A 19,583-nucleotide genomic window follows, 5' to 3' on the forward strand; every position below is an offset into this window, starting at 1 on the left:
ATAGACGGACACCTCAGCACTTCACTCTACCGCAAGCCCACGGACAACCTCAGGATGCTCCACTTCTCCAGCTTCCACCCTAACCAAGTTAAAGAAGCCATCCCCTATGGACAAGCCCTGAGAGTACACAGGATCTGCTCAGATGAGGAGGAATGCGATGGGAAGCTACAGGCGCTGAAAGATGCCCTCATAAGAACAGGATATGACGCTTGACTCGTTGATCGACAGTTCCGACGGGCCACGGCAAAAAATCGCATAGACCTCCTCAGAAGACAAACATGGGACACAACCAACAGAGTACCCTTCGTCATCCAGTACTTCCCCGGAGCGGAGAAACTATGCCATGTTCTTCGCAGCCTTCAACATGTCATCGATGACAATGAACACCTCGCTAAGGCCATTCCCACGCCTCCACTACTCGCCTTCAAACACAGATGCGGCCGGACGTGCTGTGATTTACAGCAAAGAAAATGTTTTTTGTGTCTTTTGTTTTTCATACAGACCCCAGCATCTGCAACATTTTAACCCTTGTAACCTGACCTCATTCTTCTTTGATGTGATGTTTTTCTGACTGACCTGTTTGGACACCATTCACACCTTTGATTGCTGTGATTATCTCTCTGCTGAGCTGTGATAAATGGCATTTAGTAAGATTACCTGTAATCATCTGGCATTATTCTCTGGCTATATATGCTGTGTCTATATGCATCTATCAACTTCACCTGACGAAGGAGCAGCGCTCCGAAAGCTTGTGATTTCAAATAAAACTGTTGGACTATAATCTGGTGTTGTGTGACTTCTTACATTTGTCCACCCCAGTCCAACACTGGCATCTCCACACCATGGCTACTATCAACACCACAAACTGCCAGCTCAAAGTGGAGAGGATCTCTAAGAAGATCGCACATATCGACACAGACATCAAGTTTCTACAGAGATGCAAGAAAGCAGACAAGATCCCGACAGGACAACAGATCACGAACCCTCTCATGTCGACCTACATGATACATGTTGGTACCAACGACGTAGCTAAAAAAAGGGAAGAGGTCCTACAAGTAGAATTTCGGGAGTTAGGAGCCAAGCTAAAAAGTAGGACCTCGAAGGTAGTAATCTCTGGATTACTACCAGTGCCACGTGCTAGTAAGAGTACAGAGAACAGGATAGTTAGGCTAAATACGTGGCTTGAGCAGTGGTGTAAGAGGGAGGGTTTTAAATTTTTGAGGCATTGGAACCAGTTTTGTGGTAGGTGTGACCTATACAAAAGGGACGGTCTACACCTGTGCAGAGATGGAACTGATGTTCTCGGGGTAATTTTTGATAAAGCAGTTCGGGAGCATTTAAACTAGTATGGCAGGGGGCTAGAAACCTATGTAGTGAAATAGAGGAAAGTGAAAGGCAGACAGAAATAAATGATAAAAGGGTGAGGAACAAAAAACAAAGGGCCAAACTAATTCATAAAAAATGTGAGCATAAAAAAAGCCTGAGGGTTTTATACCTTAATGCGAGAAGCATCAGGAACAAGGTAGATGAATTAGCTGTGGAAATAGAGGTTAATAATTATGACCTAATTGGGATTACGGAAACATGGTTGCAGGGTGAGCAGGGCTGGGAGCTTAACATACAGGGGTATTCAGTATTTAGGAAGGATCGACAAAAAAGAAAGGGAGGAGGGGTAGCATTGCTAGTAAAAGAGGGGATAAATGCAATTGAAAGGAAGGATATTAACTCAGTTAATACAGAATCTATATGGGTGGAGCTAAGAAATAGCGAGGGGCGAAAAACATTAATAGGAGTGGTATATAGGCCTCCAAATAGTAAAATAGAGGTTAGGGAGGGCATCACGAGGGAAATTAGAGAAGCGTGCAATAAGAGCACAGCTGTCATCATAGGTGACTTTAACTTACATATAGATTGGACTAGCCTAATCAGTAAAAATAATGAGGAGGAGGAATTCCTTGAGTGTTTGAGGGATGGTTATCTGGATCAATATGTCGAGGAACCAACTCGGGAACAGGCTATATTGGACTGGGTACTGTGCAATGAGAAGGGACTAATCAGTAATCTTGTTGTACGGGGACCCTTGGGTCAGAGCGATCATAACATGATCGATTTCTCACTCGAAATGGAGAGCGAAGAAATTGACTCAGAGACTAAGGTCCTGAATTTAAACAAGGGGAATTATGATGCCATGAGACGGGAACTGAGTAGGTCTGATTGGACAACGTTCCTGGGAGGACTGGAGGTAGATAAACAATGGCAAACATTTAAAGATAGAATGACAAAATTGCAAAAATTGTTTATACCAATCTGGCATAAAAGGAAATCTAAAAAGGTGACTCAACCGTGGATAACAGGGGAAATTAGAGACAGCATAAAATCCAAAGATAGGGCGTATAAAATAGCCAAAAAAAGCGCCAGAGCGGAAGATTGGGAACAGTTTAAGATAGAGCAAAGGAGGGCAAAGGGCATAATCAAGAGGGGCAAAATAGCTTACGAAAACAAGCTGGCGGAAAATATAAAAACTAACTCCAAAAGCTTTTATAAGTATATCAAAAGGAAAAGACTGGTGAAAACCAAAGTTGGTCCATTGCAGTCAGATACGGGGGAATATATAATGGGAAATAAGGAAATGGCAGATCAACTAAATGCATACTTTGGGTCAGTCTTTACGAAGGAAGACACAAAAAACCTCCCTGGGATATCGGGAAAAATAGGGACATTGGCAAAGGAGGAACTGACGCAAATCAATATCTCTAAGGATATGGTGTTAAGGAAGCTAAAGGGATTGAAGGTGGACAAATCCCCAGGGCCTGATAACATGCATCCTAGGGTACTGAAGGAGGTGGCCCTAGAGATAGCGGATGCACTAAGGATGATTTTTCAGAATTCATTAGACTCGGGAACAGTGCCGATGGATTGGAGGGTAGCTAACGTTACCCCACTATTCAAAAAGGGGGGTAGGGAAAAAGCAGGTAATTACAGACCTGTAAGCCTTACATCAGTTGTGGGCAAAATGCTGGAGTCCATCATTAAGGATGAAATAGCGGAGCACTTAGCAAATGGGGACAGGATAGGACAGAGTCAACATGGATTTACAAAGGGTAAATCGTGCTTGACTAATCTATTGGAATTTTTTGAGGGAGTAACTGGTAGAATAGATGGGGGAGAGCCAGTAGATGTGGTGTACCTGGACTTCCAAAAGGCCTTCGATAAGGTCCCACATAAAAGATTAGCATGGAAAATTGAGGCTCATGGGATAAAGGGGAAAGTTTTGGCGTGGATAGGGAACTGGCTGTCAGATAGAAAACAGAGAGTTGGAATAAACGGCTCATTTTCTGAATGGCAGGCAGTAACAAGTGGGGTACCACAGGGATCTGTCCTGGGCCCCCAGCTGTTCACAATTTACATTAATGACCTGGATCAGGGAGTCGGATGCAGCATTTCCAAATTTGCAGACGACACTAAACTAGGAGGGGGGGTGGGCTCAGAGGAAGAGACCAGGAAGCTCCAGAGCGATTTGGACAGACTGGGCGATTGGGCGGATAAATGGCAGATGCACTATAATGTGGACAAGTGCGAAGTTATCCACCTTGGGTGCAGGAACGGGAGGGCAAATTATTATTTAAATGGCAATAGATTGGGAGAGGGGGAAGTACAGAGAGACCTGGGTGTTCTTGTACACCAGTCACTGAAGGCGAGCATGCAGGTGCAACAGGCGGTCAAGAAGGCAAACGGTATGCTGGCCTTCATAGCAAAAGGGTTAGAATACAGGAACAGGGATACCTTGCTGCAGCTGTACAGGGCACTGGTGAGACCACACCTCGAGTACTGTGTACAGTTTTGGTCGCCTCATCTGAGGAAGGATGTTCTTGCCATGGAGGGGGTGCAGCGGCGATTCACCAGGCTGATACCAGGAATGGCGGGAATGACCTATGAGGAGAGACTATGTAGTTTAGGGATGTACACACTGGAGTTTAGAAGATTGAGAGGGGACCTCATAGAAGTGTATAAAATTCTGACAGGTCTAGACAGACTGGATGCAGAAGGAATGTTTCCCTTGGCGGGTGAGAACAGAACTAGAGGACATAATTTAAGGATAAGGGCTAAACCATTTAGGACAGAGATGAGGGGGAATTTCTTCACTCAGAGAGTGGTGAACCTGTGGAACTCATTGCCACAGAGGGCAGTGTACGCCAGCTCATTAAATATATTTAAGAGGGAATTAGATATATTTCTACGGGCAAAAGGGGTTAAGGGTTACGGAGAGAAGGCGGGGACGGGATACTGAATTAAAGGATCAGCCATGATCTCATCGAATGGCGGAGCAGGCACGAAGGGCCGAATGGCCTACTCCTGCTCCTATCTTCTATGTATCTATGTAACACAGACTATGCTGAGAGACTCTGCCATCGTACCTCTCACACACTCCTCAACCATCTCGTACACCAGCTCTACAGCAGACGCCGCAACCTCACAACCGAGATAGAGTCCATGCTCTCAGCCTGTGCTCAGGACACAGCAGACCAGCTAAGAGACACCGCCAAACAGACGAGGCAACGGAACTATACTGCCTACATGCACACCAAGAACAGGAAGCTTGAGAAACTCAGCATCACCACCAGCAGCAACTAAGCCTCCCACGGTACCACGGTTGAAACCATAGGGAAGTCCATCTTCAACTTGTCCGACTACACCCTTCAACCAGCCGAAATTGAAGTTCTCAGCCGAGGGCTCAATTTCTTCCCCACCACCAAAATGGACCCCATCGGTCACACGGCAGACACAGAGGAATTCATCAGGAGAATGAGGCTCCGGGAATTCTTCCACAAATCCCAAGATGTCAGCAGCGAACCCAATGAGACAACCAATGATCCGGAACAGCAGACAGAGGGATCCCCAGTGCAGCAACCGAAGAAAACAGTGTCAAATTGGACCCCTCCAGAGGGTCACTGCCCTAAGCTTGACGTGTATGCTCAAGCTGTCAGAAGATGCATCAACGCCAGATTCATCAGCCGCACTCACAAGACAGTCCAGAATGTCACCCGAGCACAACGCAACGCCATCCACGCTCTCAAGACCAAAGGCAATATCGTCATCAAACCAGTAGACAAAGGAGGAGCCATCGTCATACAGAACAGAACAGATTATTGCAAAGAAGCATACCGACAACTGGACAGCCAGGAACACTACAGACAGTTACCCGCAGATCCGACAAAAGAACACACCCGCCAACTCAACAGACTGATCAAGACCTTCGATCCAGACCTTCAAAGCATTCTACGTGCTCTCATCCCACATACTCCCCGCATGGGAGACTTCTACTACCTCCCAAAGGTACACAAAGCCAACACACCCGTACGTCCTATCGTATCAGGCAACGGAACCCTGTGTGAGAATCTCTCTGGATACATCGAGGGCATCCTGAAACCCATCGTACAGGGAACCCCCAGCTTCTGTCGTGACACTACAGACTTCTTACAGAAACTCAGCACCCATGGACCAGTTGAACCAGGAGCACTCCTCGCCACGATGGATGTCTCGACACTCTACACCAGTATCCCCCACATAAGAACATAAGAAAATAAGAACATAAGAAATAGCAGCAGGAGTAGGCCAATCGGCCCCACGAGCCTGCTCCGCCATTCAATAAGATCATGGCTGATCTGATCCTAACCGCGAATCTACTATCACAGAACCATCTCCTGAATCTAACAGAATTAGACACATGAACTAGGAGCAGGATCAGGCTACATGGCCCCTGGGCCCACTCCGCTACCCACAGGGCCATGACCGATCCGAAACTAGAATCATGTTCAAATTCCTGCCTGCTCCCCGTAACCCTTAATTCCCTTTACTTCTGGGAAACTGTCTATTTCTGTTTTAAATTTATGTAATGATGTATCTTCTACAGCTTTTTGGGGCAGCATATTCCATGGACCTACCACCCTCTGAGTGAAGTAGCTCCTTCTCATCTCAGTTTTCAAAGAGCAACCCCTTATTCTAAGACTATGCCCCCGAGTTCTAGTTTCACCCATCATCGGGAACATCCTCCCCGCATCCACCCGATCCAAACCCTTCACAATCTTATATGTTTCAATAAGATCGCCTCTCATTCTTCTGAACTCCAATGAGTAGAGTCCCAATCTACTCAACCTCTCCTCATACGTTCATCCCCTCATCCCCGGGATTAATCGAGTGAACCTTCTTTGTACTGACTCGAGAGCAAGTATGTCTTTTCTTCAGTATGGACACCAAAACTGCATGCAGTATTCCAGGTGCGGTCTCACCAATACCTTGTACAACTGAAGCAATATCTCCCTATTTTTATATTCTATCCCCCTAGCAATGAAAGCCAACATTCCATTGGCCTTCTTAATCACTTGCTGCACCTGCATACTAACCTTTTGAGTTTCGTGCACCAGGACCCCCAGATCCCTTTGTACTTCAGTACTTTCCAGTTTCTTGCCATTAAGATAATAACTTGCTCTACGATTTTTCCTGCCAAAGTGCATAACCTCACACTTTCCAGTATTGTATTCCATCTGCCAAATCTCTGCCCACTTACTTAGCCTGTCTATGTCCCCTTGCAGGTTTTTTATGTCCTTCTCACTCACTACTTCCCCCCCCATCTTAGTATCATCTGCAAACTTTGATATGTTACATTTGGTCCCCTCCTCCAAATCGTTAATACAGATTGTAAAGAGTTGGGGACCCAGCACTGACCCCTGCGGAACACCACTAGTTACTGATTGCCAGTCTGAGAATGAACCATTTATCCCAACTCTCTGCCTTCTGTTAGATAGCCAATCCTCTATCAATGCCAAAATATTACCGCCAATCCCGTGATTTCTTATCTGAAGCAATAATCTTTTGTGTGGCACCTTATCAAATGCCTTTTGGAAGTCTAAATACACTACGTCCACTGGTTTCCCTTTATCCACCCTATATGTTACTTCCTCAAAGAACTCCGGCAAATTTGTCAAACATGACTTCCCCTTCATAAAACCATGCTGACTTTGTCCTATTAAATTATGATTATCCAAATGTCCTGTTACTGTCTCCTTAATAATGGACTCCAAAATTTTACCTACCACAGATATTAGGCTAACCGGTCTATAATTTCCCGCCTTCTGTCTACTGCCCTTTTTAAATAAGTGTGTTACATTAGCAGTTTTCCAGTCTGCCGGGAATTTTGCCGAGTCCAGGGAGTTATGGAAAATTATTACCAATGCATCCAAAATCCCTACCAGCACTTCCCTCAAGACCCTACGATGTAAGCCATCCGGTCCATGTGATTTATCCGCCTTGAGTCCCATTATTTTTCCGAGTACCACTTCCTTAGTGATTTTGATCGTGTTTAGCTCCTCCCCCCCCCCTATAGCCCCCTGTTTGTCCAGTGTTGGGAAATTCTTAGTGTCCTCTACTGTAAAGACTGATACAAAGTATTCATTCAGTGTTTTTGCCATCTCCATATTTCCCACCATTAATTTCCCGGTCTCATCCTCTAAGGGACCAACATTTACTTTAGCCACCCTTTTTCTTTTTAAATAATTGTAAAAACTCTTTCTATCTGTTTTTAAAATTTTTCTAATTTACTTTCATAATCTATCTTCCCTTTCTTAATCAATCTTTTTGTTATTTTTTTGCTGTCATTTAAATTTTTCCCAATCCTCTATCCTCCCACTAGATTTGGCTACCTTATGTGCCCTTGTTTTCTTTACTTAGCCACGGAAGGCTGTTTTTCTTTTACACCCTTTTCTTCTCAGTGGAATATATTTTTTTGGAAGTTGTAAAATAACTCCTTGAATGTACACCACTGATCGTGTATCGTCTTACCCTTTAATCTATTTTCCCAATCCACTCTACTCAATTCCGCTCTCATACATTCATAGTCTCCTTTATTCAAGCTTAGCACGCATGTTTGAGATCCAACCTTCTCACTCTCTAATTGAATATGGAATTCAACCATGTTATGGTCACTCATTCCAAGGGGATCCTTTACTAGCACATTTTTAATTAATCCTGTCTCGTTACACAGGACCAGATCTAAGGTTGCTTGTCCCCTGGTCGGTTCAGTTACATACTGCTCAAAAAACCCATCCCTAATACACTCAATGAACTCATCTTCAAGGCAGCCCTGCCCAATTCGATGACGGCATCACTGAGACAGCTTCAGTACTCAACACCAACAACAGCCAATCTCCAGCCGCCATTCTACAACATATCCGTGTCATCCTTGACCACATTGTCTTCACCTTCGACAACCAGTTCTTTACCCAAACACACGGAACAGCCATGGGGACCCAATTCACACCACAATACGCCAACATTTTCATGCACAAGTTCGAGCAAGACTTCTTCGCTGCACAGGACCACCAACCAACGCTATACACCAGATACATCGACGATATGTTCTACCTATGGACCCACGGCGAAGAATCACTGAAAATGCTACACAATAACATCAACAAGTTCCATTCCACCATCAAACTCACCATGGACTACTCCTCAGAATCGGTTTCATTCTTGGACACACGAATCTCCATCAAAGATGGAAACCTCAGCACTTCACACTACCGCAAGCCCACGGACAACCTCAGGATGCACCACTTCTCCAGCTTCCACCCTCACCACGTTAAAGAAGCCATCGCCTATGGACAAGCACTGCAAATACACGGGGTCTGCTAAGACGAGGAGGAATGCGATGTACACCTACAGACGCTGAAAGACGCCCTTGTAAGAATGGGATATGACGCTCGACTCGTTGATCAACAGTTCCGACGGACCACTGCAAAAAGACGCACAGACCTCCTCAGAAGAAAAACATGGGGCACAACCAGCAGTGTACCCTTCGTCGTCCAGTACTTCCCCGGAGCGGAGAAATTATGCCATGTTCTTCGCAGCCTTCAACATGTCATCGACGACAATGAACACCTCACTAAGGCCATCCCCACGCCTCCACTACTGACCTTCAAACAGCCGCCCAACCTCAAACAGACCATCATTCACAGCAAATTACCCAGCTTTCAGCAAAACAGCGACCACGACACCACACAACACTGCCACTGCAACCTCTGCAAGACATGCCAGATCATCAACACAGATACATTCATCACACATGAGGACACCATCCACCAGGTACATGGTACACACTCATGTGACTCGGCCAACATTGTCTACCTCATACATTGTACGAAAAGATGCCCCGGAGCATGGTACATCGGCGAGACCATGCAGGCACTGCGACAACGGATGAACGGACAGTGCGCAACAATCACCAGGCAGGAGTGTCCCCTCCCAGTCGGGGAACACCTCAGCAGTCAAGGACATTCAGCCTCCGATCTTCGGGTAAGCATTCTCCAAGGCGGCCTTCGAGACACACAACAACGCAAAATCATAGAGCAGAAATTGATAGCCAAGTTTCGCACTCATGAGGACGGCCTCAACCGGGATCTTGGGTTCATGTCACGCTACATGTAGCCCCACCTGAAGTAGGGTCATCCAGACTCGAGTCGTCGTCGGCTTGTTCTCTCTACACAGATGCAGCTGGACCTGCTGTGATTCCCAGCAAAGAAAATGTTTTTTGTCTGTTTTGTGTTTCATATAGACCCCAGCAACTGCAACATTTTACCCCTTGTGACCCCACCTCATTGTTCTTTGATGTAATGTTTTCCTGACGGACCTGTTTGGACACCATTCACACCTTTGAAGGCTATGATTATCTCTCTGCCGAGGTGTGATAAATGGCAGTTAGAAAGATTACCTATAATCATCTGGCATTATTCTCTGACTATATAATCTGTGTCTATAGGCATCTCTCCACTTCACCTGATGAAGGAGCAGCGCTCTGACAGCTTGTGATTTCAAATAAAACTGTTGGACTATTAGCTGGTGTTGTATGACTTCTTATATTTTTCCACCCCAGTCCAACACCAGCATCGCCACACCATGGCTACTATCGACACCACAAACTGCTGGCTCAATGTGGAGATGCTGGCTCAATGTGGAGAGGATCTCCAAGAAGATTGCGCATATCGGCACAGACATCAAGTTTCTACAGAGATGCAAGAAAGCAGACAAGATCCCGACAGGACTATAGATCACGAACCCACTCAAGTCGGTCTACAACACAGACTATGCTGAGAGACTCTGCCATCGTACCTCTCGCACACTCCTCAACCATCTCGTACACCAGCTCTACAGCAGACGCCGCAACCTCAAAACCGAGATAGAGTCCATGTTCTCAGCCTGCGCTCAGGACACAGCAGATCAGCTATGAGACACTGCCAAACAGACGGGGCAACGGAACTATGCTGCCTACATGCATAGCAAGAACAGGAACTTGAGAAACTTGGCATCACCACCAGCAGCAACCAAGCCTCCCACGGTACCACGGTTGAAACCACAGGGAAGTCCATTGTCAACTTATCTGAACACACCCTTCAACCAGACGCAATTGAAGTTCTCAGCCGAGGGCTCAATTTCTGCCCCACCAGCAAAATGGACCCCACCAGTCTTGCGGCAGACGCAGAGTAATTTGTCAGGAGAATGAGGCTCCGGGGATTCTTCCACAAATCCCAAGATGTCAGCAGCGAACCCAAAACAGAGCCAATGATCCGAAACAGCAGACAGAGGGATCTGCAGTGCAGCAACCAAAGAAAAAAGAGTCAAATTGGACCCCTCCAGAGGGTCGCTGCCCTAAGCTTGACATGTATTCTCAAGCTGTCAGGAGATGCATCAATGCCAGATTCATCAGCCACACTCAGAAGACAGTCCAGAATGTCACTCGAGCACAACGCAACGCCATCCACGCTCTCAAGACCAACCATAAAATCGTCATCAAACCAGAAGACAGAGGAGGAGCCATCATCATACAGAACAGAACGGACTATTGCAAAGGAGCATACCGACAACTGTACAACCAGGAACACTACAGACAGTTACCCGCAGATCCGAGCAAGGAACACACCCGCCAACTCAACAGATTGATCAAGACCTTCGGTCGAGACCTTCAAAGCATCCTACGCGCTCTCATCCCACGAACTCCCCGCATGGGAGACTTCTACTGCCTCCCAAAGATACAAAAAGCCAACACACCCAGACGCCATTTCGTATCAGGCTACGAACCCTGTGTGAGAACCTCTCTGGATACGTCGAGGGCATCCTGAAATCCATTGTACAGGGAAACCCCAGCTTCTGTTGCAACACTACAGACTTCTTACAGAAACTCAGCACCCACGGATCAGTTAAACCAGGAACACTCCTCGACACGATGGACGTCTTGGCACTCTACACCAGTATCCCACATGATGACGGCTTCGCTGCGACAGCCTCAGTACTCAACACCAACAAAAGCCAATCTCCAGACGCCATCCTACAACTCATCCACTTCATCCTTGACCACAATGTCTTCACTTTCGACAACCAGTTCTTTACCCAAACACACGGAACAGCCATGGGGACCAAATTCACACCCCAGTACACCAACATCTTTATGCACAAGTTCGAGCAAGCCTTCTTCGCTGCACAGGACCACCAGCCAACGCTATACACCAGATACATCGACGACATTTTCTTCCTATGGACCCACGGTGAAGAATCACTGAAAAGACTACACGATAACATCAACAAGTTCCATCCCACCATCAAACACACCATGGACTACTCCTCAGAATCGGTTTCACTCTTGGACACACGAACCTCCATCAAAGACGGACACCTCAGCACTTCACTCTACTGCAAGCCCACGGACAACCTCAGGATGCTCCACTTCTCCAGCTTCCACCCTAACCACGTTAAAGACGCCATCCCCTATGGACAAGCCCTGCGAATACACAGGATCTGCTCAGATGAGGAGGAACGTGATGGACACCTGCAGACGCTGAAAGATGCCCTCGGAGGAACGGGATATGATGCTCGACTCGTCGATCGACAGTTCCGACGGGCCACAGCGAAAAGTCGCATAGACCTCCTCAGAAGACAGACATGGGACACAACCAAAAGCGCACCCTTCGTCGTCCAGTACTTCCCCGGAGCGGAGAAACTACGCCATATTCTTCACAGCCTTCAACATGTCATTAATGACGATGAACACCTCGCTAAGGCCATCCCCACACCTCTACTACTCACCTTCAAACAGCCGCCTAACCTCAAACAGACCATCGTTCGCAGCAAATTACCCAGTTTCAGGAGAACAGCGACCACGACACCACACAACCCTGTCACTGCATCCTCTGCAAGACATGCCAGATCATCAACACAGATACCTTCATCACACGTGAGGACACCACCTACCAGGTACATGGTACATACTCATGTGACTTGGCCAAAGTTGTCTACCTCATACGTTGCAGGAAAGGATACCCCGGAGCATGGTACATCGGCGAGGCCATGCAGACACTGTGACAATGGATGAACAGACACCATGCAACAATCGCCAGGCAGGAGTGTTCCTTCCCAGTCGGGGAACACTTCAGCAGTAAAGGGCATTCAGCCTCCGATCTTTGGGTAAGCATTCTCCAAGGCGGCCTCCGAGACACACGGCAACGCAAAATCGTAGAGCAGATACTGATAGCCAAGGTCCGCACTCATGAGGACGGCCTCAAACGAGATCTTGGGTTCATGTCACGCTACATGTAAGCACACCTGACATAGGGTCATCCAGACTCGAGTCATCATTGGCTTGTTCTCAATACACAGATGCGGCCGGACCTGCTGTGAATTACAGCAAAGAAAATGTTTTTTGTCTATTTGGTTTTTCATACAGACCCCAGCATCTGCAACATTTAACCCCTTGTGACCCCACCTCATTGTTCTTTGATGTAATGTTTTGCTGACTGACCTGTTTGGACACCATTCACACCTTTGATTGCTGTGATTATCTCTCTGCCGAGGTGTGATAAATGGCAGTTAGAAAGATTACCTGTAATCATCTGGCATTATTCTCTGACTATATAATCTGTGTCTATAGGCATCTCTCTACTTCACCTGATGAAGGAGCAGCGCTCCGAAAGCTTGTGATTTCAAAAGAAACTGTTGGACTATAACCTGGTTTTGTCTGACTTCTTACATTAAAAAGGGAGTTTGATAAGTAACTGAAGGAAAAAATCCAGGGCTACGGGGAAAGGGTGGGAGCATGGGACTAGCTGAAGTGCTCTTGCTGAGAGCCGCCACGGGCTCGATGTGCCGAATGGCCTTCTTCCATGCTGCAACCATTCCATTCTATGATTCTGTGAAAGGCGCTACATATATTCAAGTTGTTTGTACTACGGTTTGTTATAATATTCGTAACATGCATAATCCAAACTTTACAAAATTAAAACCACACAAAATGCCACGGGTAATTTATTTTGAATATCATCCATTGCACCTTTGCAATACATCTTTCCTTTTATTTGTCTTTCCTCGGTTTGCTGATGTACGTTTATCTCACGGCCTGTTCACTTTAATGGTCACAAGCAGGAACAGATAAACACAGCGTGTCTGACCACCGCAAGATGTGCCAAAGGCATCATAGAGCCATAACGGCACAGCAGGAGGGCATTCGGCCCATCGAGTTGCGGACAGTTTTGTGTAGAGCAATCCAGCCCGTCCCATTCCCCCACTCTATCCCCGTAGCCCTTCAAGTTTATTTCCCTCAAGTGCCTATCCAGTCACCCCTTGAAAACATTGAGATTCTCCACCTCCACCACTTGCATCGACAGCGAATTCCAGGTCATCACCACTCGCTGCGAAAAAAAGTTTTCTGCTTCAACCGATGTTTTATCAGCATCCACCTACTAAGTAAACATCGATACAAAGTGCTCACTAAGTATTCTAGACTTGCCCTGCGCCTCTAAGCATATATCACCTTCTTTTTCCCTAACAGGCCCCACCGCACCTCTTACTACCCGTATACTGTGTACATGCCGGTAGAAGATTGTTGAGTTCCCTATAATGTTCACCGCCATGTTTGGCAATCTTATTTTCATCTTCACTTCCCCTCTCAACTTATTGTATTTGGTCTGGTTCTTCCTTGCAGAATTCAACTTCATTTATCATACACCCTCTTTTTTGTTTCATCATCTTCTCTATCTCCCTCGTCATCTAAGGGGCCCTTGCTTTGGTTCCCTTACTTCTCCCACTTGTTGGAATGTACCTAGCCTGTACTTGGAAAATCGCCTCCTTAAAGATCACCCATTATTCCGTTACTGTTTTTGCTGTCAGTGTTTGGTTCCATTTTATCCTGGCTGGATCCTTTCGCATCCCATTAAAGTTAGCCCTATTCCACTTTAGAAAATTCACTCGAGATTGTTCCTTTCTCCTCTCCATTGCTAATCTAGACCTTATGATACGATGATCACTCACAGGCACTTGGTCGACCTGCTCCATCTCATTCCCCAGCACCAGATCCAGAAATGCTTCCTTCCTAGTTGGGCCAAGAACATATTGGTCAAGGAAATTTTCCTGAACATATTTCAGAAATTCCACCCCCTCCTTTCCCTTTACCCTAGCATTATCCCAATCGATAATTGGGTAATTAAAGCTCCCCAATATCATCACTTTATAGCTCTATAGCATCAGTTTAGGACAAATGCATCAAATCAAATGTTCACCCGTCACAGAGAGAAACAAAAACACAGAAAAGGGTACAAGGAGATAGGGAAACAAATCTAAATAGAGAAAATATAAATATTTCCCATCCTTGATTTCTCTCTATTCCAACCCAATACTTCAGTGGCGGATAAATAACTTCAGTGTAAATCGTTCTGTTGGAGAATTGGACCAAAGAAAAAGACACAAAATAACGTAAAACAGCCGAAACAAGGAACCTCAGGACCTTCAGTCGAACGCTCTCCCAACTGAGCTATTCTGGCCTCACGTTAAAGAAACTTCGTGACACTCTTTTGGAAGAAAATCTAATCCTGGGTGGACTCTGCTCATTCCTCCGGGGGAATGGGACCCGACCAGATCTCGGAGCTCAGTTTATATTAATGATCTGCTGAAGTGTTTATAAACACAGAAAGCTGACACACCAGGGGAGACCTCACCGGGTTGGACACGGAGTGAAATACACTGAAGGTTTTGTTGTAACATTTACAGAGCACACTAGCCCCGAGCTGCAGTGGAAATTATATGAAGTTCAATGTTCAGCAGCGAGATGCTGGAGAGATAAAAGTCCCGAATCAGGGAGAGATTTTCTGATACCGCTGCTGAATTTCATTTATGTGAAACACTCCATGAACGATACAAAGCTGGGTGGGAGGGTATGCTGTGAGGAGGATGTTGTGAAACTCCCAACGATTTGGACAGGTTGGGTGATTGGGCAGAAACATGGAAATGCACTATAATGTGGATAAATGTGAAAAACAGGAAGGCAGAATATTATTTCAATGGCAATAGATTGGTAGAAGGGGAAGTGCAAAGAGAACTGGGTGTTCTTGTGCACCAGTCGCTGAAGTTAAGCATGCAGGTGCAGCAGGTGGTTAAGAAGGCAAATGGTATGTTGGCCTTCGTAGCAAGAGGGTTTGAGTACAGGAACAAGGATGTCTTGCTGCAGTTGTACAGGGCCTTGGTGAGACCACACCTTGAGTATTGTGTGCAGTTTTGGTCGCCTTATCTGAGGAAGGATGTTCTTGCCATGGAAGGAGTGCAGCGATGATTCACCAGGCTAATATCCGGGATGGCAGGAATGATGTACGAGGAGAGATTGGGTCAATTGGGCTTGTACTCACTGGAGTTTAGAAGATTGAGAGGGGATCTAATCGAAACTTATAAAATTCTAACAGGGCTAGACAGGCTAGATGCAGTAAGGATGTTCCCGATGGTCGGGGAGTCCAGAAACAGGGGTCACAGTCTAAGGATAAGGGGTAGGCCATTTAGGACAGAAATGAGGAGGACTTTCTTTACCCAGAGAGTGGTGAACCTGTGGAATTCTATACCACAGAAGACAGTGGAGGTCAATTCATTAAATATATTCAAAAAGGGATCAAGGGAAATGGGGAGAAAGCAGGGACAGGGTACTGAATTTGAATGATCAGCCATGATCTCATTGAATGGCGGAGCAGGCTCGAGGGGCCGAATGGCCTACACCTGCTCCTATCTTCGATGTTTCCATGTAACTCACTGCAGGAATTCAGAGCTGTGGACCGCCTGTGAAATCAGCCTAAAAAATAAAATAATACAACCACCCAGCGTGGGGTACGAACCCACGGCCTTGAACTTAACTATCGCATGCTCTACTGACTGAGCTAGCCGGGCCTGCATAAACTCGCCATCTCTGTCTGTTATAAGAACATAAGAACATAAGGAATAGGAGCAGGAGTAGGCCAACTGGCCCCTCGAGCCTGCTCCGCCATTCAATAAGATCATGGCTGATCTGATCCAAACCGCCCAATCCACTATGACAGGACTACCTCCTGAATCTAACAGCATTAGACACACGAAAACAGGAGCAGGATCAGGCTACACGGCCCCTGGGCCCGCTCCGCTACCCACAGGGCCATGACCTATCCGAACCTAGACTCATGTCCAAATCCCTGCCCGCTCCCCGTAACCCTTAATTCCCTTTTCTACTAGGAAACTGTCTATTTCTGTTTTAAATTTATGTAGTGATGTAGCTTCGACAGCTTTTTGGGGCAGCATATTCCATGGACCTACCACCCTCTGAGTGAAGTAGTTCCTCCTCATCTCTGTTTTGAAAGAGCAGCCCCTTATTCTGAGACTATGCCCCCGAGTTCGAGTTTCACCCATCATCTGGAACATCCTCCCCGCATCCAACCGATCCAACCCCTTCACAATCTTATATGTTTCAATAAGATCGCCTCTCATTCTTCTGAACTCCAATGAGTAGAGTCTCAATCTACTCAACCTCTCCTCATATGTCCATCCCCTCATCCCCGGGATTAATCGAGTGAACCTTCTTTGTACTGACTCGAGAGCAAGTATGTCCTTTCTTAAGTATGGACACCAAAACTGTATGCAGTATTCCAGGTGCGGTCTCACCAATACCTTGTACAACTGAAGCAATACCTCCCTATTTTTATATTCTATCCCCCTAGCAATGAAAGCCAACATTCCATTGGCCTTCTTAATCACTTGCTGCACCTGCATACTAACCTTTTGAGTTTCGTGCACCAGGACCCCCAGATCCCTTTGTACTTCAGTACTTTCAAGTTTCTTGCCATTAAGATAATAACTTGCTCTACGATTTTTCCTGCCAAAGTGCATAACCTCACACTTTCCAGTATTGTATTCCATCTGCCAAATCTCTGCCCACTTACTTAGCCTGTCTATGTCCCCTTGCAGGTTTTTTATGTCCTCCTCACTCACTACTTTCCCGCCCATCTTAGTATCATCTGCAAACTTTGATGTGTTACACTCGGTCCCCTCCTCCAAATCGTTAATATAGATTGTAAAGAGTTGGGGACCCAGCACTGACCCCTGCGGAACACCACTGGTTACTGATTGCCAGTCTGAATATGAACCATTTATCCCAACTCTCTGCCTTCTGTTAGATAGCCAATCCTCTATCCATGCCAGAATATTACCCCCAATCCCGTGATTTTTTATCTTAAGCAATAATCTTTTGTGAGGCACCTTGTCAAATGCCTTTTGGAAGTCTAAATACACTACGTCCACTGGTTCACCTTTATCCACCCTATATGTTACTTCCTCAAAGAACTCCAGCAAATTTGTCAAACATGACTTCCCCTTCATAAAACCATGCTGACTTTGTCTTATTAAATTATGATTATCCAAATGTCCTGTTACTGTCTCCTTAATAATGGACTCCAAAATTTTACCTACCACAAATGTTAGGCTAACCGGTCTATAGTTTCCAGCCTTCTGTCTACTGCCCTTTTTAAATAAGGGTGTTGCATTAGCAGTTTTCCAGTCTGCCAGGACCTTTGCTGAGTCCAGGGAGTTTTGGAAGATTATTACCAATGCATCCACAATCCCTACCGCCACTTCCCTCAAAATCCTGGGACGTAAGCCATCAGGTCCAGGTGATTCATCCGCCTTGAGTCCCATTATTTTACCAAGTACTACTTCCTTAGTGATTTTAATCGTATTTAGCTCCTCCCCCCCTATAGCCCCCTGCTTGTCAAGTGTTGGGATATTCTTGGTGTCCTCTACTGTAAAGACTGATACAAAATATTCATTCAGTGTTTTTGCCATCTCCATATTTCCCACCATTAATTTCCCGGTCTCATCCTCTAAGGGACCAACATTTACTTTAGCCACCCTTTTTCTTTTTATATAACTATAAAAACTCTTACTATCTGTCTTTATATTTTTTGCTAATTTACTTTCATAATCTATCTTCCCTTTCTTAATCAATCTTTTTGTTATTTTTTGCTGTCTTTTAAAGTTTTCCCAATCCTCTATCCTCCCACTAGATTTGGCTACCTAATATGCCCTTGTTTTTAGTCGAATACTATCCTTAATTTCTTTACTTAGGCACGGATGGCTGTCTTTTCTTTTACACCCTTTTCTTCTTAGTGGAATATACTTTTTTTGGAATAAGTAAAATAACTCCTTAATTTCGATTTCCTTTTTATTCTGTTCCTACTTTTCTTCATAAACATTTCATTGTAATCATTTATGAGAGGGAAGAAATGAACAGAAGAGATTTACTGGAATGGTACGAGGGATGAGGGACTTTAGTTATGCGGAGAGACTGGAGAAGCTGGGGTTGTTTAGAGCAGAGACGGCTAAGAGGAGATATGACAGAAGTGTTCAAAATCATGAACGATTTTGACATCGTAAATAAGGAGAAACTGTTTCCAGTGGCAGGGGTGCCGGTAATGAGAAACCAGAAATTGAATCTCACTGCTAATAGAACCAGAGGCGACATAAGGGACCATTGTTTCATACGGCAAGTTGTTATGATCTGGAATGCACTGCCTGAATGAATGGTGGAAGCAGATTCAATAATAGCTTTCAAAAGGAAATTGGATTAATACCAGAAGGGAAATCTTTACATGGCTATAGAAAAATATTAGGGTATTGGAACTAATGGAGAGTTCTAACAAAGAGGCAACAAAGGCGCGATGGAAAGTCCCAGGCTTCATTTCTGCCTGCACTGAGATCGATTATCTCACCCAGTGTGCTGCCGGGCTCCACAGAATGTAGGAAGCGTCGAGGTTCCTACACTGGCCTGTGCTTCATTAGCTGATCTCACCAGGCATGATATTGAGCCGCACAAAGCAGGATGGGCCAGGCTTCATCACCGGCCTGTGGTGTGTTAGATCAACTCATGATGTGTGCTACTGAGCCATACAAATCAGCAAACTCTCTGTATTCATCCCCGGTTTGTGCTGAGTTAGCAGATATCACCCGATGTGGTACAGAGCCCCATACAGAGCAGGATGGGCCCAGGGTCATTCCACGGCCTGTGGTGTGTTCGCTGATCTTATTTGGTGAGTTACTGAGCCTAAAGAACAGGAAACGTCCAGGCTTCATCTCTGGTCTAAGCTGAATTCTCTGATTTCACCTGCATTCTGGGTCTGTGTTGGGCATATCTGGGTCCTTGTAGCAACTGTCTGAGTAGTAGGTCATGGTCTGTGCAGGAGTTGTTTAGGTCTTTGTAGAAGCTTCCT

The 19,583-nt window shown here is 45.6% G+C and overlaps 1 pseudogene; it reads left to right on the forward strand.

Annotated features, from left to right (window-relative positions):
* The first annotated feature begins 4,575 nt into the window (after window positions 1–4,575).
* Window positions 4,576–11,606, forward strand: LOC147095405 (uncharacterized; annotated as a pseudogene).
* The last annotated feature ends 7,977 nt before the right edge of the window (window positions 11,607–19,583 follow it).

This window comes from Somniosus microcephalus, unplaced genomic scaffold, assembly GCF_052327205.1.
Source record: "Somniosus microcephalus isolate GS21.2 unplaced genomic scaffold, FLI_Smic_1.0 unresolved_chr1, whole genome shotgun sequence".
Lineage (NCBI taxonomy): Eukaryota > Metazoa > Chordata > Chondrichthyes > Squaliformes > Somniosidae > Somniosus > Somniosus microcephalus.